The sequence below is a fragment of the Gossypium arboreum genome, chromosome 1, assembly GCF_025698485.1.
Source record: "Gossypium arboreum isolate Shixiya-1 chromosome 1, ASM2569848v2, whole genome shotgun sequence".
Classification (NCBI taxonomy): domain Eukaryota; kingdom Viridiplantae; phylum Streptophyta; class Magnoliopsida; order Malvales; family Malvaceae; genus Gossypium; species Gossypium arboreum.
Genome location: NC_069070.1, coordinates 45,757,000 through 45,777,407, shown reverse-complemented (window position 1 = coordinate 45,777,407; position 20,408 = coordinate 45,757,000).

The following is a 20,408-nucleotide window of genomic DNA, read 5'->3' as shown; positions in this document are numbered from 1 at the left end:
CCTTATATCATCATTCAGCCCATCCTCGAAGCGTTTGCACATAATAGCTTCGGACGAAATGCATTCTCGCGCGTACCGGCTAAGCCTCACAAACTTTCGTTCGTAGTCGGTAACGGACATAGAACCTTGCTTAAGATCAAGGAACTCCCTCCGCTTTTGGTCGATGAATCTCTGACTGATATACTTTTTTCGGAACTCGGTTAGAAAGAATTCCCAAGTCACTTGCTCTCTAGGCACCACAGAAGTCAGAGTACTCCACCAATAGTAGGCGGACTCGCGTAAGCAAGGAGATGGTACACTTTAAGCACTCATCGGTGTACAGGATAGCTCATCAAGCACCCGGATAGTGTTATCTAACCATAATTCAGCTCGCTTCGGCATCATCATCATCCGTAGCCTTAAATTCAGTGGCCCCATGTTTTGAATCCTATCGATGGGGGCTTACTTACGACCTTATTGGGTCGATCACGGAGGTATTGTAGGTGCGGGGTTGCATTCGTCGGGAATGGAGGTGGTGGAACAGCCGTGTTGGTTCGAATGTATTGATTAAACCATTCGTTCATCACACTATAAAAGGCTTGCTTAGCCTCGTCATTAGGATTGCTGGCCATAGGTTGAGAGTCCGCCGGCGCTGTCCCTTGCGCGGAGCAGCGCCACACTCTCCACATCATCAGCTATCGCTTTCGGTTGGGATCGGGATCCATTGCTATAAACAAACATGAAGTCAAATTGTCAGAATTCATCACACTATCGATTCATCATTTAATGGCATGTATAGCTAGACCCCAAACACATCACGGTAGTCCTAGAATCGACTAAACCGTGGCTCTGATACCAATAAAATTGTAACACCCCAAACCCGAGACCATCGCCGTGTCGGACCCGAGGGTTAACAAACCAAGTTCACATGTTTTTGCCCACCAATTTGACATTTCCAGTCAGGCTGGAAAACTGCGTCACTGTCGCCTTAAAAATCATATCTCGAGTTTCAAAACTCGGAAACTGGTTTCGTAAATTTTCCCTGAATTTAGACTCATATATACATCCATGGATTTATTTCTAGGATTTTTGGTCGGGCCAATTGGTACAGTTTATTAGTTAAAGTTACCCAAGTTACAGGGATCGACTGCTCTGACCTTCGCGCGGTATAACTTGAATATCTCTCTGCACAGGGCTTTAATGCTGGTGTCGTTTGTTTCTAATGAAACTAGACTCAAAATGGAATCTGTACATATAAGGTATATCTCCTAATTCTTTTGGATAATTTATAGTGAATTTTTAAAGTTGCGACAGGGAACCCAGAAACCATTCTGGCCCTGTCTCACAATAGCTTTAATATCTCTTAACCTGTAACTCCTATGACCGTTTCGTTTCTTCCATATGAAAATAGACTCATCAAGGTTCATTCACATAGCTTATTCACTATTTGATTCCATTCCTATGAATTATGGTGATTTTTCACATTCACGCCACTGCAACTGGCAGCATCTGTTTTAAGGTAGGACTTACCTATTTGGTAGTCTCCATGATTCAACTAATCTTGCCATACATAGGTTCATATATGATCATTTTAACCATGCCAATGGCTGATCATATGACCAACATTCCCATTTCCAAACCATAGCCACATCATGACCCCAAATATATATACATACAACCCACAATAAGTCTAAGTTCATGCTCCCTTTTTGAGCCATTTTCGCATGGCCATACAAACTTACATTACAACGTATTTAACAAACAAGAGGTAGTCCTATACATGCCATCTCAAGTTCAACCAAAATTTATACCAAAATGGAGGCTTGATAGTGTGGATGACTTGACTTCAACGATCCCAAATCCGATTGCCTCGAGCGAAATCTAGAAAACTAAGAGCCAAAGCAACGGGTAAGCATTTTTATGCTTAGTAAGTCTCAAGGAATATAATGAACCATAATTTACAGCAATACATTCACATAGCCAAATGCATCATTTCATTAATACACATTCTTACTTCATACTTCATCATTGTATAAGTTCGCAAAGCATCAATCAATTCAATAACTGAAATTCATTAGTCGATTGAGCGAATGTTGCTCAAACACGTCGACTTTCCAATGCACATATAACGTACCTTATCCTTTGGGCTGTCCGAGTGTACTAATTAAATTCATTTCAGCAACCAACACTCACCTCCAGCCCAAGATTCTTCGAATATAACCGGATAATCACGTGCACAAATGCCTTGGTCTTAGCCCGGATAGAATAACTTCATACGAATGCCTTCGCCTTAGCCCGGATATAACCACTAGCATAATTGCCTTCGGTCTTAACCGGATATAATTTCCAGCATAATTGTCTTGGGCTTAGCCGGATATCATTCAATTTCTCATGCACACATACATCAATAATCATTGGACATACATATTTCATTTTCACACTAAGGCTCAAACACAATTAATATCATTAGCATATTCGCCTTGGGACTCAGCCGGGTGGAATTCAAATACTCATACACACATAATCAATAATCATACACATCCATATTTCATCTCACATAATTCAAGTAAGGTCACTTCTTGAGGACTTACCTCGGATGTTGTCGAACGGCTTTTTCGGCTATTCGATCACCTTTTCCTTCCCTTGTCCAATTGTGGCCCTCTTGGCTCTTGAGCTAATTCAAACAAATTCAATTTATTAAAACCTCATTGTGCTTGCTTATGGCGAATATGACAAGGATTTTAGATGGTCATATGGCCACTCTTTAGCTTGAATACACAATGGTCATGCACATTTTATACTACATCAAGCAATTCAATACAATTTGTTTGAACATCAAGGAAATGCTAAGGCCTTCAATGGGCTACCCAAGGCGAATATTCATGTACATGTTGAGGTCAAAATTTGCACTTAATACCTCACAAAAACAGCATGCAATCTACTAATTAATGCTTGCACATTGTGGCCCAAAACTTATAATATAGCATCAAGCACTTATATGTGTGCTAGGCGAATTGTGCTTGCAATTTCACAAGCATTCTTCCACATTTTCTTCTTTAAATCAATATATTCATCACTTAGTTCATAACCAAACAAAATGGGCAATCATATATATGCATATATGAGCATGGCGAATTTTCAAAGTGTCCATAGCCATCCAAAACACAAACTTTTAACTAACATGCAAGAAGCATGAATCGTGCTCAAGAATGCATCATGGCCAAGTATGACAATCATGCTCCTTTTCAACTTTAATCATGATAAAACAAAGAAAACTCAAAATCTTACTCATGAGTAGAAAATCCATCATTGCATGCATCATCATCAAGCTTCACACTTAGCATGCAATGGCTTTATCACTATAACAACTTTGGCCAAATACCATTTCCATGGCATACCAAAGATTTGAGCCATGGCTAACATGCACATCAAGTTAGCAACCAAAACATGCATGAAACTCCCAACACAACCTCATACATACCTTAATCTTGATGCAAACTTAGCCAAATCTCCTTCTAGATCTCTTCCAAACCAAGCATGAAGCAAAAATCCTCCTTCTTCCTTAGTTTTGGCTCAAAGAAAGGATGAACAAAATTTTTTCTTTCCTTCTCTACAACTCACGGCAATGGGGTATGCCACTCTCTCACACATTTTTTTTCATTCTTTTCTTACCCATGCTTATTTGTTTACTATTTCTCCCTAATGCCCAACAAAACATGTTTCATGACATGTTTGACCCATATTCTTTGTCATGGCGGCCATTACTTGTAGAAAGGGGAATTTGACATGCAAGTCCATTATTTTGCATGCATGTTTTAATTAGTCATCACCTATTTCCCTATCGTACTTTCAAAGTTCACTACTAAGTCCTTTCTTATAATTTAGCACCTAATTAATAAAAATCGAGACACGAAATATTTACGCATACCAATTCCACATACAATAAGTACGGAATATAACACTTAATTATTCTTGTGACTCGGTTTCGTGGTCCCGAAACCACTCTCCGACTAGGGTCACATTCGGGGTGTCACAATATTTTTCACGTGTCCATGTTACGATGGTATCGATATGATCCTTCACATGTTATCTCCCCGACAGATGCATAGATTTAGCCTGACTTAACTTACAGTGAATAACCAATCAAAATTCTGGTTCAAGAGGTGAAGTAGTTGAAAAATAAAACGGTAGCTTTAGTAAAAGTTCTCTGGCAACGACACGGAATAGAAGAAGCTACCTGGGAACCTGAGGAAATTATGAGAAAGCAATATCCAAACCTTTTTACTGAAAATTAGTAAATTATTAAGGTTAATTTTGGAAAGATGATTAAATAAAAGATGATAAATGAATTAATAATAAAAATATCATCATTTTCATCATCTTTCCTAAAAAAAGACATGGAAACCCTAGCTATGATAGTTGAGCTCAAGCAAGCTTATTTTGCTTAATTAGGTTAGTATTTTGGTCCCGTTTTTAATGAATTTTATGTTTTTGAGATTGTAATAGCTTAATCTAGCTATCTTGGGGATTAATTTGTAAAACCATTAAAGTATTAAGGGTTTTCCATGGATGAATATAGTTGAATTATGAAGTTTTATGGTAGAAAATGAAAGGTTGTTGATAGATAAACAACTTTTTTAAGGAAAAATTTTGATGAAATTATAAATTAGGGACTAAATTGAAAAGATGGAAAATTCATGAAAAAATTTTGAATTTAATGAAATACATGGGCTGCTATTGTAATACATGAAAATTGACTAGGCTTGGAATAATGATTAAATTGTATGAATTTTATTTTCCGAGCCTAGGGATAAAATCGTAATTAATTACAAGTATACGGGCAAAATAGTATTTTGCCAAAGATGTGTATTAGATTGAATTGAATATGAATTTATTAAATTGAGTTAACTTTATTAGTTTAGATTCGGATAGACACAATACGTAGTTAGATCAAGGAAAAGAGTAAGTATCAGATTAGTAGCTTTTGTGTTTACGAACACTTGTCGAGGTAAGTTCGTGTAACTAAATTGTATGTTTATATGTATAAATTGAATATTATGTTTGTGAAATGTATAATTTCCATGTATAAGTATTGATCACATGTCCGAAGATATCTAAGAAGTACTAACTCCCGTTTGAACCTAAGAAATTCAATAGATACAAATGACATTGTCATTAAGGGTTCCTGAATTGGTTGTGGTCCTACATGTGTTGCAGACACACCGCAACTCGAAAGAGCATCCTATTATTTAGCTCTTATGAGCATCTCGATATATGGATCTCTTGAGCTTCACGTTATTTGGCTCTCATGAGCTTCCCAATTTGGCTCTCATGAGCTTTTCGATTAATGGCTCACTAGTGCTTCCCAATATTGGCTCGCATGAGCTTCCTGATTACGGCTCTTATGAGCTTCCTTTTGCATGGCTCACATGAGCTTCTCGTTACATAGATCAAAAGAGCTTCCCGATTATTTGCTTGTATGGGCATACTTGTATATGAATTGACGGATTACAGATTTGTACACTTCGTGCGTATTACCCGTGTATCCAATTATATTTAAATGGTTCAACAGGCAAAGTTTTGATATGAGACAAGTTGAATTCGAGACAAATTATTACGGAAATATATTTGAAATACATGACATGATTTGTACATGTTATATGGACACATGATGCGAAACTATATGTATATGGAAATTTGATTATTGTTGAGCTCATACATGTTTCTTGATATTCATATGAAATACATGACTAACATGGTTGATGAGGATATGTGTTAGGGCTTTTGGCCAATTTGATTTGAATATGCTTAGAGTGCTTACCTTTAATGTGATTAAATAATAAGTTAGATTCCATGTTATACGAACTTACTAAGCATTAAATTCTTACTCTGTTTTATTTTTCCTGTTTTATAGTAACTCAAAAGCTCGTTAAGGTTGGAAGCTGGTCGAAGCCACATCACACTATCCATCGTCCTATTTCAATATATATAGTAAATTATTTTGATTATAATGGCATGTATAGGCTAAATAGCCAATGTTGGCATATAAATATTTTATTAAGGATAGCCATTTGCTTGGCTTTTATATGGTATGTATATATATGGCCTTGTTATGGTTGATATGTGTTGATAAGGTTAAATGATGGTAAAATTATAGGTATGTGATGATCTGTTATGTTTAGGATAAGATTATAACTTGTTTTGATTGCTTTGTTGTGGCTTGTTGATGTGTTAAAGTGTTAATGTAGATGGAAGACAAATTGGGTGAGAAATGTGGCTAGAAAAATTGGCATATTTCGTCCACACGAGCAGAGACACGAGCATGTGTCTCAATAGTGTGTGACACACGGCCAGGTAACAGAACCTTTGTCCCTTGTATTTTAAAATTTTGCACAAATAGAATACTCAAATTATTCACACGACCTAGTATACAGGCGTGTGGCTTGGCCGTGTAGCCCCTGCACCTTATCAACGCAAGTCAGTATGCTCATACAGCCGAGCACACGGGAGTGTGACTTGGTCGTGTGACCCAAGCCAGAGAGCTCCCAAGTTTGGACACGGGGTGGGATACGGTCGTGTGTCCCTGTTTCAAATGTCCACATGGCTTGAGACACGGGCGTGTCTCTTGACCGCGTGAGACACACTGCTTGGCCACAGGGGCATGTGTCCCTTGCACCTTTGAAAAAATTTAATGTTTTCTGAAAAAAAATTTTAATACCCGATTTAGTCCCGACTTATTTCTAACATGTATTTTGAGCTTCGATGGCTCACATAAGGGAAAATATAATAAATTTGGATTAAGTTTTGATAAGAATGCTAGATGATATGAAATGTCTGTTATTTGATGTGTAAATTTTGGTAATGCTCTGTAACCCTGTTTTGGTGACAGATTCAGGTTATGGGTGTTACAGCACAAGCCATACAGAGGAGGGATGATTTATAATCAACTGCAGACGACCGAATTAAGGGATTATTGGATCATGGGATATGCTTGACCCAACTCAGAAATTGGGCAGAAAAAAATTTGACAGTCTACTAAAGATAAGGGAGTCTGAAATTACCCATTAAGGGAGAGAGGCCTAATTGTCCATCAAAGAGCCCAAATCAGCCATCCAAAGTTGATTTAAAATATTTAAAAAGTAACCACAAACTTTCTCATATTACCGTTCAAACCCCTCATCTTTCAAGTTTTTTCTCTTATGCACCAAGCTAAAAATAGCAAAGCCATCAACAGCTTTCCCTTAAAGTTAAGGTCAACCATGGGGGGAGATATTTTCAAGGTTTCAATTTGCTAAAAATAGCCACTCCCATCATGTATAAATAGGCCCTAAATGATCACTCAATTCATCATTTACTCACTTATCTTCTATTCTTCTCTTTTCCATTTTCCTACTTCCCATTTGAGAGAAAAGCATAAAAAGCTGAGAGAAGCAATTTTAAAGGCATGTTAGGCAGTAAAATTTTGGCATTCCTAAGGAGATTTGTGCAAGACAAGCAAAGCAGAAAGAACGAAGGGAGCACGAGCAGAAAAATATTGAATTTGTCTTGTTGTTCTTCCTCTTTTTACTTTTATTTTGTTTTGCATTGATGAACATGTTGTCAAAGATCTTTTTTTTTTGTTTTCAACTAAATCATAATGATTGATAGTGTTCTTAACTTAGATTTATTAAAATGTTGATGTTATGTGCCTTGGTTGTTCATTCAGTTAGATAAAATCATGACATGTTATCTGTGTATTATGAATGTGCCTTGGTTGTGTTTTTGTCCTAGACGGTGAGTCCATTGTGTAGAGAATATAAAGAAGACTTGTTTTGCTGACTCCACTATGGAGGCCGAATATGTGGCTACTTCTGAGGCTACTAGAGAAGCAATATAGCTTTGAAAGTTCTTCATAGATCTTAAAGTCATTCCTGGTATGGAAAAAGCTATCACATTGTATTGTGGCAACTATGCAACAATAGCTAATACCAAGGAGACGAGAAACCATAAGAGGACGAAACATATGAATCGAAAGTATCATATCATAATAGAGATAGTTGCAGGTAGAATCGTGGAGGTAGTCAAAGTCACATCTAAGGACAACCTTACGGGCCCGTTTACTAAGACTCTACTAGCTAGGAGTTTTGAGAAACAAGTGGAAAGCATGAGAATGTGGAATACAACTCATCTACTTCACTAGGGCAAGTAAGAGACTATTGGATCTAGTTTCTCAAGTATAGTATATTTGTTTGTAAACTTGTAATTTTTTCGAACAAATTGGTTAATAAAACAATTTTATTTATTACAATTAATATACTTTATATAATTGTTCTCAAATGGTTTTTGCACTCAAAGTAAAATACAGGAAAATGTTACTCATTGATTGTCTATTGTTTCAACTAATACAAAGCGACATTATGTAGTAGGATTGTAGTATAGAAAGACAACTTGTATTAGTAAACGAATCTAAACATGTCCTTAGTCTAATAAAAAATGAGCAAACCCATTGAAATACTAATACATCATCTATCAATTCCAATTGGGGGTATGCCTTGTCTTGAGCATTGGAGCGGATAACTCCCAGAATATAAAAACATATATGTGACTAACTGGACTGACAATACTTTGGACAAGACCTAAGCAAAATAGATCCTAAATCCGTTTATGGATTTATTCACTTGTGACGTTCATAGTGTGGCATATCTAAATCTTGAGTGGATGGTGGACTATGTATGCATGACTTGTACACTTTAATGTAAGTAAAAGTATGAGTTCAAATAGATAAGGAGCCAAAAGCTGGTGTGTTGGGTGGATGGCTTTTTCAATATGTAGCATCATTTACAACAATGGAATTCATAGCCCAAGACATGGGTAAATGATATCCTCTCGTAGGCATTATATGGTTGATGAAAAGTATATGTGGTCTGTGGTCGGTGGTCGTCGGTCGTTTGTGTTTGTGATGGATGACTTGATCACTACTTTATATTGGTTGACTTTTCATGAAGGAAGATGTAATGATTACCATGAGATAAAATAGGATCATATTGGGAAAATGGATATTATCTTAAAGAGATCAAGGATATACTATGAGGGAAACACACTTATGACATGGTCATTAGACGAGCATTAAGTAGATTTTTTCTCGTGGGTTGCGTATGGGAGCCCACAACCATGACACAATTGTGCGATCCATCATGTTCAAGAGAGGTCATTTGGCCCAACTAGACTGACTAATTGCTTGGAGAGATTGAAGGCCCATCTACAAAGCATGGCCAATATAGAATGCAATTTTTAAAGATATGCAATCTTAGAGATAACTTGTAATCTTAGAAGATATGATTCTATAATCTTAGATATTTGATCTGTAGATAGCTTTTTGTAACACCCCTTACCCGTATCCGACGCCGGAACAGGGTACGAGGTATCACTAGACTTGAGTACTTGTAATCATTTAAAACTGAGACATAAAATTTCATCAATTTTAAACTTTTCAAACATATTCAAGACTATCTACATTAAATGAATTTATACAATAGAGACCTTCAAATAATATAGGTCAGTATTTTAGGCCAACTCCTAACAACTTAATAATAATTAAACGAGTCCCCATACATGCCAAAGACTTAAAAATACTATAAAACGTTTATATATCTATCAATAGTTTGATAGTGTGATTTAACCTCCGGCGACCTCCAACTCGAGCTAACATCTGCGACACTATAGGAAAAAGGAAAGGAAGGGAGTAAGCATTATAGCTTAGTAAGTAAATATGTAAATATTAATAAACAATACATTATCATACATTAAACAAAGTCACAATATGTTCCCAGAACATTACTATCACAAACACACATACTTTCACTATTACAATTATAAACAAGTTCAAAATAAGCTGTCTAGCAGAGTACCAACAGCTAAATTATTTATTTCTGGAGCTACAAAACTCAAAATTACAAACCGTTAATTTTTCTTGAAACTAGATTCATGTATATTCTTACCATAAAATTTTCAGAATTTTTGGTCAAGTCAATTAGTACAGTTTATTCATTGAAGTTACCCCTGTTTCACTGCTCAACTGCCTTGACCACTCTTCACTACAAATAAATTTACATATAAATTATATCCCATAATTATTTTTGTACAATTTTTAATGATTTTTCAAAGTCAGAATAGGGGATCACGTAGTCATTCTGAACAAGTCTCATAGAAACTTAAATATCTCTGAATATAGAATTCCTTTGCTTGCTCTGTTTCTGTTATATGAAAATAGACTCATTAAGCTTTAATTTGATATCTCATTCAGTCTCTGATTCAATTTCTACTATTTTTGGTAAATTTTTAGATTCTCGTCACTGCAACTATCCAAAACAGTTTTATTGTCAATTCTGATCTTTCACACTTCAATTGTATTCATCACTTACCCATAACAATCTTTCCAATTTCCAATCACATATCAAGCATATTACTCATAAGTTACACACCTATATACTTACACTTATCTTCAAAAAGTCATACACAATTTCATTTAATCAATTTCTAAGTTGAACACTTCGGAATAATAACAGATATGCGATGGTATCGCACACAGTCCACCTTTAAAATCGAAGCTCTCTTGTACACATAGTGGCCTTCACTTAGCACCACTCATGTGACCTAGCTTGATTGTACAAATAATTTTGGCTCTCTTGTACACATGGTGTACACATAGTATCACCCATGTGACCTAGCCACTTTATCTCGTAGCTCTCTTGTTTACATGGTGTCCTTCACCTGTAACCACACATGCAACCTAGCTACATCTATCTCGTAGCTCTCTTGTCTACATGGTGTACACATAGTATCACCCATGCGACCTAGCTACTTCATAATGTCTCGTAGCTCTTTTGTACACATGGTATACATCTCGTATTACACATGTGACGTAGCTACATACCATCTGTATCTTTCGATTCCGAAGGTTCAAACGGGAAGTATCTCACTTTCTAATACTTTATTCCATTCTTCCAATAGTCAATTATGATTCAAAAATAAGCTACAATACATAAAATATGCTGAAATATAAAAACATAATAAAGATAATGTATTATTTACATACAAACTTACATACTTTCTCATTTCCATGTCGAATTAATATTGAACATTTAAATCATCATAATTATACTTACTTTCAACATCTCAGAAATCATAGTAAATATATTAATTTTATATTGAAACATGCATAAATTAATGCTTATTATACATATGAACTTACCCCGATACTAAAACGACCATTTTACCAACTTTCCCGATTTTCGATTTTTCTCCCATTCTAGGTTCAAATCTCGTTTTCCGAGAATTATTGAGCTTGGAAAGCTTGAAAACCCTAGCCATGGCTTCCCCCATGCTAATTTCGGCCTCCATGAAAAAGATGAGTCAATTTTGGCTTTATTTTCCCTTTTTATTTCTTTTAATTACCGAATGACTAAAATGCCCTTAAGGCCTTTCTTTAAAATTTTGTCCTATTCATGCCCATTTTTGTCCAAATGAAATATAATCATCTAATTACCATTTAAGGACCTCCTCTTTAAAACCCGATTTCAATCAAGTACTTATGAATTAGAACACATATTTTGTAACTTTTGCAATTTAGTCCTAAAAGTCCAATTAAGTACTTTATCAGTAAAATTTCTTAACGATATTTTTACACAATATTTTAATCAATAAATAAACCTTAAAACTTAATCGGAATAAATTTTTCGACTTCGAATTCGTGGTTCTAAAACCATCGTTCTGTTTAGGCCCTAAATCGGGCTATTACAGCAACTTCTGCAAATAAGCCCTAATAGGCAAATTAAACATGCAATCTATAAAATTTCTTATCAATACTCTAACACATGCATCTAATCACTCGGTAAATCATAAAAAAAATTAATCGAAATAAACTTTTCTATCTCAGATTTATGGTTTCACAACCACTATTCCATTTAGGCCCTATTTCGAGATGTTACACTTTTAATCCTAGCCATTTATGTACTTTAATCTATACCATTAATTTTGGAGGGGTTCAACTATAAATAGAGGCCTCTCTCCCTTATTGTAATTCATTCATTGTTTACACTTTTAATCCTAGCAACTGATGTACTTTAATCTATACCATTAATTTTGGAGGGGTTTAACTATAAATAGAGGCCTCTCCCCCTTATTGTAATTCATTCATTGAGTAATAGAATTCTTGAGAGCATTCACTCAAGCATTCTCTATTGTGTTCTTGCTTTTGTGGCTGTTTTCATCTTTCGAGATCTTTCAACTTTTGCGTTGCTTTGGAGGAATTCTACTTGAATCCTTAATTTTTGGGAGTTGGGCTAACTTGGGTGTTTTTGGAGCGAAGAAATTACCTAAGGACACACGGATTGAAAGACTAAAGTTCTAGTCCCGTGACACTTTCATAATGGTATGTCGTTAGGGAGTGCTCAGTCACGATGCTATAGTGGAATGACTTCATGACTAAATGTGTTTATAATTAATAGGCAAAAAGCCATAACTTAATTATAAATCATTTGATCCCTAATTAGATATGTCCAACCGATCCCTCCGCTAGCTCATTCAAACCAGAAATGAATTGTGGGTTTGAATAGGAAAAGAAAAATGGGGAACATTCAGGAATGATTATGGTTTTTTTCAAAATGGAAAAATGGAATCATTTGGAAATGAATGTAGGTTTCCAAAATGGAAATGGGAGTTATTCATTTGCAATTCTATATGGATTACTTAAAAATTATCGGAAAAATGAGTTTATATTTTTTGAACTATTTTGTCACCCAAAAATTAAAACAAATCATCTAGTTACAGTGGACATGTTGAGTTGTAAAATATTAAACATATTTTCCCCAAATTTTATCAAGGTTAAAATTGTCAAACTTTTACCAAGGGTAAAAATTGTCAAAATTTTATTTAGGGTAAAATAGGGATAGGAAATTTTTTTTATACAGAATATTAAAGTTTATTTTGGGATATAGAAAAACTTAATCGGGTTGGATCACATTATAAAGTATTGGGTCGAAGGCTTATGAAGTACGCGTAATTGGACCCAATGTGAGAGAGGCCTAAAACCTCTCATATAACATGAAGGGGCGACAACCCTAGTAGAAATACTAGGGTGTGTCGTCCACTCAACTCCTACTCTAAGTAGGAAGTTGTTTTTCTATTTGAAACAAACCACTACAACTCAACAAGGGTTCTACCTTTTCTTCTTATAAATAGATGGCACCAGTATACATAACTTTGAGAGATTGTTACTCTGTTGAAAATAGAGAGAATTTATTCTCAACTATTAAATATATTTTTCGAAATAACAATTCTACCAGTTTCTATTAAAGAAGAAAGAATTTTTATTTTCACCCCAAATAATAGAAAGAAAATCTTTTTTAGTCATGTTTTTTGATTCAATTGGTTCGAGACCACAGTCGAAACAATTTGTGGTACGAGAATAGTGGAGAAGATCGTTTGGTTTACCAAAAACATAGGTATGAATTGGGTTAGAGTTTATTATTATAAATATCATAAACTGGGTCGGTTTTCAAATTTTTAATTTTTTGTTGTACAAGAAAACCGTTTTCAAATATGATTTTATCCAACACAATGTAGGTTTGTCGAAGCCTATTTTTTCTGATTAAGGGGATCCCAGTCGAGGCGAGTCATAATGAAGGAAAGTAAGAATGGTGACCTCTTATGATTGAGATGTACATAAAAGAAACACAATTCGAGTTAGGCGACAACAGAGGCATAAGCCGAAACAAATGTTTCGAAGGGCGAAACTACCCAATAGAGAGGTTAGTCAGGAATTGGCTGAGGCATTAAGATAGTTTTGAGACAAGTAAAATAAGTGTCATTCTGAGGACGCAACGAAGACATCGTGAGAATGGATAGGAGAGAATATCACAAGCCGTGGATCAAAGCTCGTGAAGGATGCACACGAACCATCCCATAGAGGTCAACTAGTCAAATGGGGCTCATTTAATCCAATTGCACTGGCCCGATTCGTGGAACACATGGAGAAGCCCATCTACTTGAAGCCTTGGTAGGTAGTGAAACACACCAGTTAAACTAGAGTTACCATAACCAAAAAAAAATTATAAAATTTTATTAAACCAGAATATAAAAAAGCATTTAATGGAAATTTAAAGAATTTGTATCCACCTATGTTAAAATCTATAGAGAGAGACAGTTTGCTCAGGGTTCATTCATCTTTGAGCTTGTGTTAGACTATGTTTGTGTTAGACTATGTTTTTCAATTGCTTTATAATAATTTATAAATTTTTATGATTTTTAATTAATTTCTAATAATTTTATAAATTTAATTTTTTATATTTTTATATTTTTTATGATTGGAATTAATTTCTAATCATTTTTATAATTTTTATTTTTTATACTTCGGAATCAATCTAGATAAATGGGTATCCAGATTCAAATGAATATGGACAACTTTTGTCCAAATTTATTGTGTAATTATTTTAAAAACAACTTTAACTTTATTTATTTATTTGCTAACGTGGCAGTGACACATCAACAATAGGTGATGATGTAACATTGCAGCATCAACATTAAGGAATGTGGTACTACCAAGCCAACACTCAAGAAGAACATGACAGTGCCACGCTAGCAAATAGTATTAAATACTAATGATCAATGTTGATCAAATGGCCTTTGGCCAGTTTTGTTAGTTTAGAGGCTCAATAAGGTGCAAAAGGTTGGGAGTGGCTTAATTGATTTTTCGAAGAAGTTTGAGGGCTTATTAATTGGTCCATTTAATAAATGTTAACTTTGTTAGATTTGGCCCTTTTTTTAATTCATTTTAATAGTATAAGGACTAAATTGATTCATTTAATAATAGAGTGACTAATTTAGCTCAGCCTCTATAGTAGGACCTATGACAAATTTTCACACATGTTATGATGTACAACAAACCTTTTCTATAACAATCACCCTCTACAACAACATTTCATTATAACAACCAAGTTTGTTGTAGAACTGATTTTTTATGTTTTATTTTTACCCTATATAATAACTTTTCCTCTATATCACGATATCGTCTTATATTTTAGTAAAATTAGTTTTTGTTCTACATGAAATAAAAATAGAAAATTTAGTTAAGATATTATTAATTTTTACATTTTATATAATAATATAATAATTTTTGTTATAGTATTTAATAAATGGAATTGTATTTGTAAATTATATTAAAGATATATCACCAATTAATATTATTAATATATTATAATTTTAATTTAAAACTTTAAAAATTCAAATATGATCAAAATCTCAAATGCTGACTTTGTTAAATTGGGTGCAAAAGGTTGGGAGGAGCTTAATAGATTTTTCAAGAAAATTCGAGGGCTTATTTTATCAATAAGCATGTTATTTATTACTATAGATTTAATTTAGCTGTTATAAATTATATAATACAATATATTATAAACATTAAAAATAGGTTGAATTGTGCTCAAACCTTGAATGTTCAAGCCCGTATTTTAACTAGAATTAAGTTTTTTGTCCAAGTCAATTTTTCAAGCTTAATAATTTTATCTAAACACTTCTAAATTTCAGGCTGACTTTCAAGTTTAAACAAATGTCCCAACTTATAAACAAGTATAACAACAACGAAAGACAACAAAAGAAACACCTATATTAAAGTTTTGCACCAACGACTACATACAATAAAAGACACATTAAGTCCAAAGATCCAATAGAGACTTTTTATATGTTTAATATTTTGCCGAAGAACTGGAGCTATTTAAATTATTTGGATCAATTAACACTAAGTTGAATTGATCTAATGATTTGTTGTTTGCAAAATGTAATGTGATATAATTTAGGTGTGTTTGTAAAGTTATTTATTAATTAAATTTGATTGAATTGCTTATGATTACACATGTGTAATATATTAAAGTAATTATTGTAATTAATAGGTCTCACTGTATTGAATGTATTTCACTTTTCAATTTTTAATGAAATGTGAAAATTAAAGTAACTAAACAGAAAAAAGAGTCCATCATTCCATTTTTGCGGGCTGATCGAAGTCCTCCGCCGGAAGTGATGGCAGGCGATAAGAAAAGAGAAAAACGATGAGACAGAGGGAGAGATAGAAAATTTTATTTCCAGTTAATTAAAATATATCTTTCTTAAATTTAACTTAAGTGATAAACATGTTGGTGGAATTTCTTTTTCCTAATGTTTATTAAAAAAGATTAAAAACATAACAAACAAATATTTTAAATATCAAAATGAAAAGAATAATATAATTTAAGGTTGAAATTGTAAATTAGACTTATAATTAGAGGCATCGTATAAATATCTAAAGTAGCATGTAGGGTAATAATAGTTCTAAATAAGTTAAATAATTGACATTTGTCACACAATGATTAGATAATTATTTGGATTATTCTGAAATCTATACGTAAGGATAATTTATGATAATAAAAATGCTACTTCTTTGACTCTCAAAAATAAAAATAAAAATTCAAAACTCAAACTAAACATTTTTCTTCAACAAAACTAAACATTATATAATAATATCCCGCAGTGAAAATTTATGGTACTTTTCCATTTCAAATTTAGTCAACATTATTATAAATTTAACCCAAATGAAAAATTAGTCACCATATTTAAATGCACTATATCAAAATCAAAATAATTTTACAAAGAAATAATATTAAAATTACAAAATATTAAATTGTTAAGCTTAAAATATAATTTTAGAAAAGAATATTAACATTATTTATTAAGTTAAATTTACATTTTCAATATATAATAAAATTTAATTACACGAATATTAATAAATTTAACATTAAAATAAATTAATTTAACAATATATAAAATAAATCATCTATAAAAAATATTAATATTTTTAAATTATAATAAATTAATATTAATTTTCAAACCATAATAAATTTTTTATTGTAATATTAATTTTAAGATTAAATAACGTTAATATAATTTATTCTAAATTAGCTAAATGTTTTGTAATTACATTTGATGGGTGTCAAAACCATCAAATATAAATTCCTACAATAAAATACAGTAATTAGCAGTATAAAGCAGTAAGGTCGAATTCACAGGGGCTGGCTATCTAATTTCGCCTTTTTTCTTGACCAGAATCGCCGTCACGGTCACAGTCGTGCCCACGACTTGTGCGTAGAAATGTTGAAAATAAAAATAAAAATAAGGGGTTTAGATTGATTAAGATAATAAAATAATGAAATACGAAAAATAAAATAAAATAAAAAGAAATTCGAAAATGCAAAAATAAATTGAAGAAAATAAAATAAATGGATAAATAAAATATTTTTTAAGCTTAGCCTTAGCCTCGGTGTACTCCAATCTTAAATCGATCCTTGAAATAGATTTTCCCTTCCAAGCAATAAGCCAATTATAGCGACCTAGAACGTCCCGATCGCCAACTTTTTCTTATGTAGTCAATACCGGCACGGCCTGTAAATTGACTCTTGCCAAATTTCTAACTGCAATACACGTGTTCGCAATTTAAGATTTCGACAGCCTTGCGATCTAAAAAGCCCAACTCGAATCAACGGCCTCAACCGCATGTGTCATTTAAATCTGATCTCTATCTCCTTTGACGGAATGCAACTGGCTTTTCCCACCTAGACACGCCAATTTGTTCGTGAGAATTCGAACACAACACGACTGATTCGTCTTCCCAACTGTACGCCAAAAAACTCCAACCCAACATGCACTTTTTGAATCGAAGCTGAATCAATTTTAAGGGACAAATTTGTACTATCCTATTTATTGGAGAGATAGAAAATACTGCATTGAGAGATTTCTTTTAGTGGATTCGTATTTCACGATTGTTTTGTTGGAGCAATTTTCAGGCTAAAGCTAAAAAAGGTTTATCTAATCATGAAAAGAATCATGCTTGAAAATAAATGATTTAAATGAAATTGTGGAAAGTGGGAATGGGAAGGGCTTGGAAGGAAAATAACCAAAAAGTTGAAAGTAAAAGAAAAAGAACTAAAATAGCATAATGGAGCACTAACGTAGGAAGGGAGAAAAAAATAAAGAATTTATTAAATGCAAAAGACAAAGTGCATGTTCAATTAGCTGTAGCTACTAGATATTTATACACACTTTTAGTGCTAAAATTTAGTTAGATTTTTTCTAAATATTATCATTAAATAACCCTAAATATTATCACTAAATAATTCTAAATATTATCACTAAATAATTCAAAATTTAAAAATTAAATTTAAACTAGAGACTTAATTTAAACAAATTATAGAGTTGTAATAATATAAAAAATCCTTCGATCTTTATCTAGCCACTTTTTAAAAGAAATCTTCAACCCTTCAATCTTTATCCAGTTATCCTTGAATCTTCAATCTTTCAATCAAGCACTCATCTTTGGTTTTGGTTCTAATTTAGCTCTTTTTTGTAAGAGTTTGAATTCAGCACACCAACTTCATTCTTGATAAGAAAAATTCAAATTTAATATAATTAGCCAAAAATAAATATATTAAAAATATGAATTTAACTTGCTATCAAATTTCCCCCTAGTTAGCCGATGCTTGTTTTCAAGCATGATATCCACTACAAATAACTCTTCAGTCCTTTTCAAAATCAAAACCCTCTTTCCTAATCAAGCATACTTCAAACAATTAAGTGAATAAAAATTAAACAATTGCTAAACTCAATCAATAAGCATTTTATAAAATCTTGAACAGTATGTCAAATTCAACTATTTCACTAAATTTAGGCTTAATCAAACATGCGAAATGATCATACCCAACATATACTTTTATAAATTTTATTTTTTATTTTTTATTATTTTTTTCAAACGGAGTCAAGTCTTTTGACACGAAGTGATATGACAACCTAAGCACCTCACCCCGGTTACTCAACCCGACACATTCTCTTTATTTAATTATTTATATTTAATGAGTTCGAGACATAATCAAACCTTCTAACGCAAAACGAGATGACAACCTAAGCACCTCATCCCGGTTACTCAATTTCATATGTCCCTAATTGGTTTATTTCTCCTTTCTCAAGGCAGCTCGGTTAGCTAAGTGTTACAAGCTTCGGCACGTCACCAAACCTTTTGAAGCGAAACGAGATGACAACCCAAGCACCTCATTCTGGTTACTCAACTTGGTCACATTTTTGAATCTTCACTCTTAACCAAGCTATTAGCTACTTTATTTAAAACGATTACTTTCATTAGGCAAGTTCAAAAAAACGAACAATTTTCATGAAATATCGACTAAGGCATAACATTTTCAATTCTACAAAACATTCATTGATCAAGCAAGCAATAGTTATTCATGATTCACCCACTTATTTAAATAAACTAAACATAAGAATTAGAGGTTTATTTCCAAAACGAATTAAGAAATTATTCTTAGCAAAACACATGCAAAGAAGAAAGTATGGAGTGATCATGATCCCCCCTACATAGCCCACATTGCCTCCAATGTGCAAAAAGAATAACAAGAGTGGAGAAAAGTGTACTCCGCGTTTATATTTAATGGGCTGAAGAATAGTGGAAGTGACCCCTTTGCAAAATGGTGATGATGCTTGAGATGTTGGCTTCTATTGTTTCGAGGCAAGCTTCAATGTGATGAAGTCGTTCGTCTACAGCTGAAGGTGGTTGCTCTTGGAAAATAGCACGATCAAATGGATTAAAATAATATTTTATTTAATTCTTAAACTAATCTAGAATTCAAAATTAAATTAAATAGATAAAAATAAACGTGGGTTGCCTACCATAAAACGCTTTTGTTTAACGTCGTTAGCTCGACGACCTGAGTGTTATTCGTTTGGTTTCTCAAGAATTAATTCTTCCATTATGTGCAATTAGAATTTCTCCATTATTAGTGGATTAAGGCGTCTTTGAGCTTCTCCATTCGAGTTTGCCTTTTCCTCTATCGAAATCCTTAAATGTTCTGGTAACGGTTTGAGTTTCAATTCCAAAACCTGTAAAGTAGAAGGCAAGAGTTTAGTTTTAGAAGGAGAAAGTTCAAAATATTTACCTTGACTTCTAGGAAATTATGGAGTCTTCAATAGAATAATGATTTCACGAATCAGTTCTTTAAACGTCATTAACTCCTCTAATTTATCCATCATATTGAGGTTTAAACTCTTGTAAAGTACAGTATGTAACCCATCCTCTTCATAATACTCAAAATGAAATTTCGTTAGTGCTTCAATAATATCAACACTAGAAATATTCGACATTGTGTTGGGTTGGCCCATCGCCTTATAAACATTAAACTTTACCACCTCACTGTCTAATTCCATAGTGAGGGTTCCACTTCGAACATCAATTTTTGTATGTGTGATACTTAGGAATAGTCTCTCTAGTAAAATATCGAAAGCATTTCTTGAGTGGTAGTCCTTTATATTAATGATGTAAAAGTTTGTAGGAAAAATTAGTTCATTTACCTTTACGATGACAT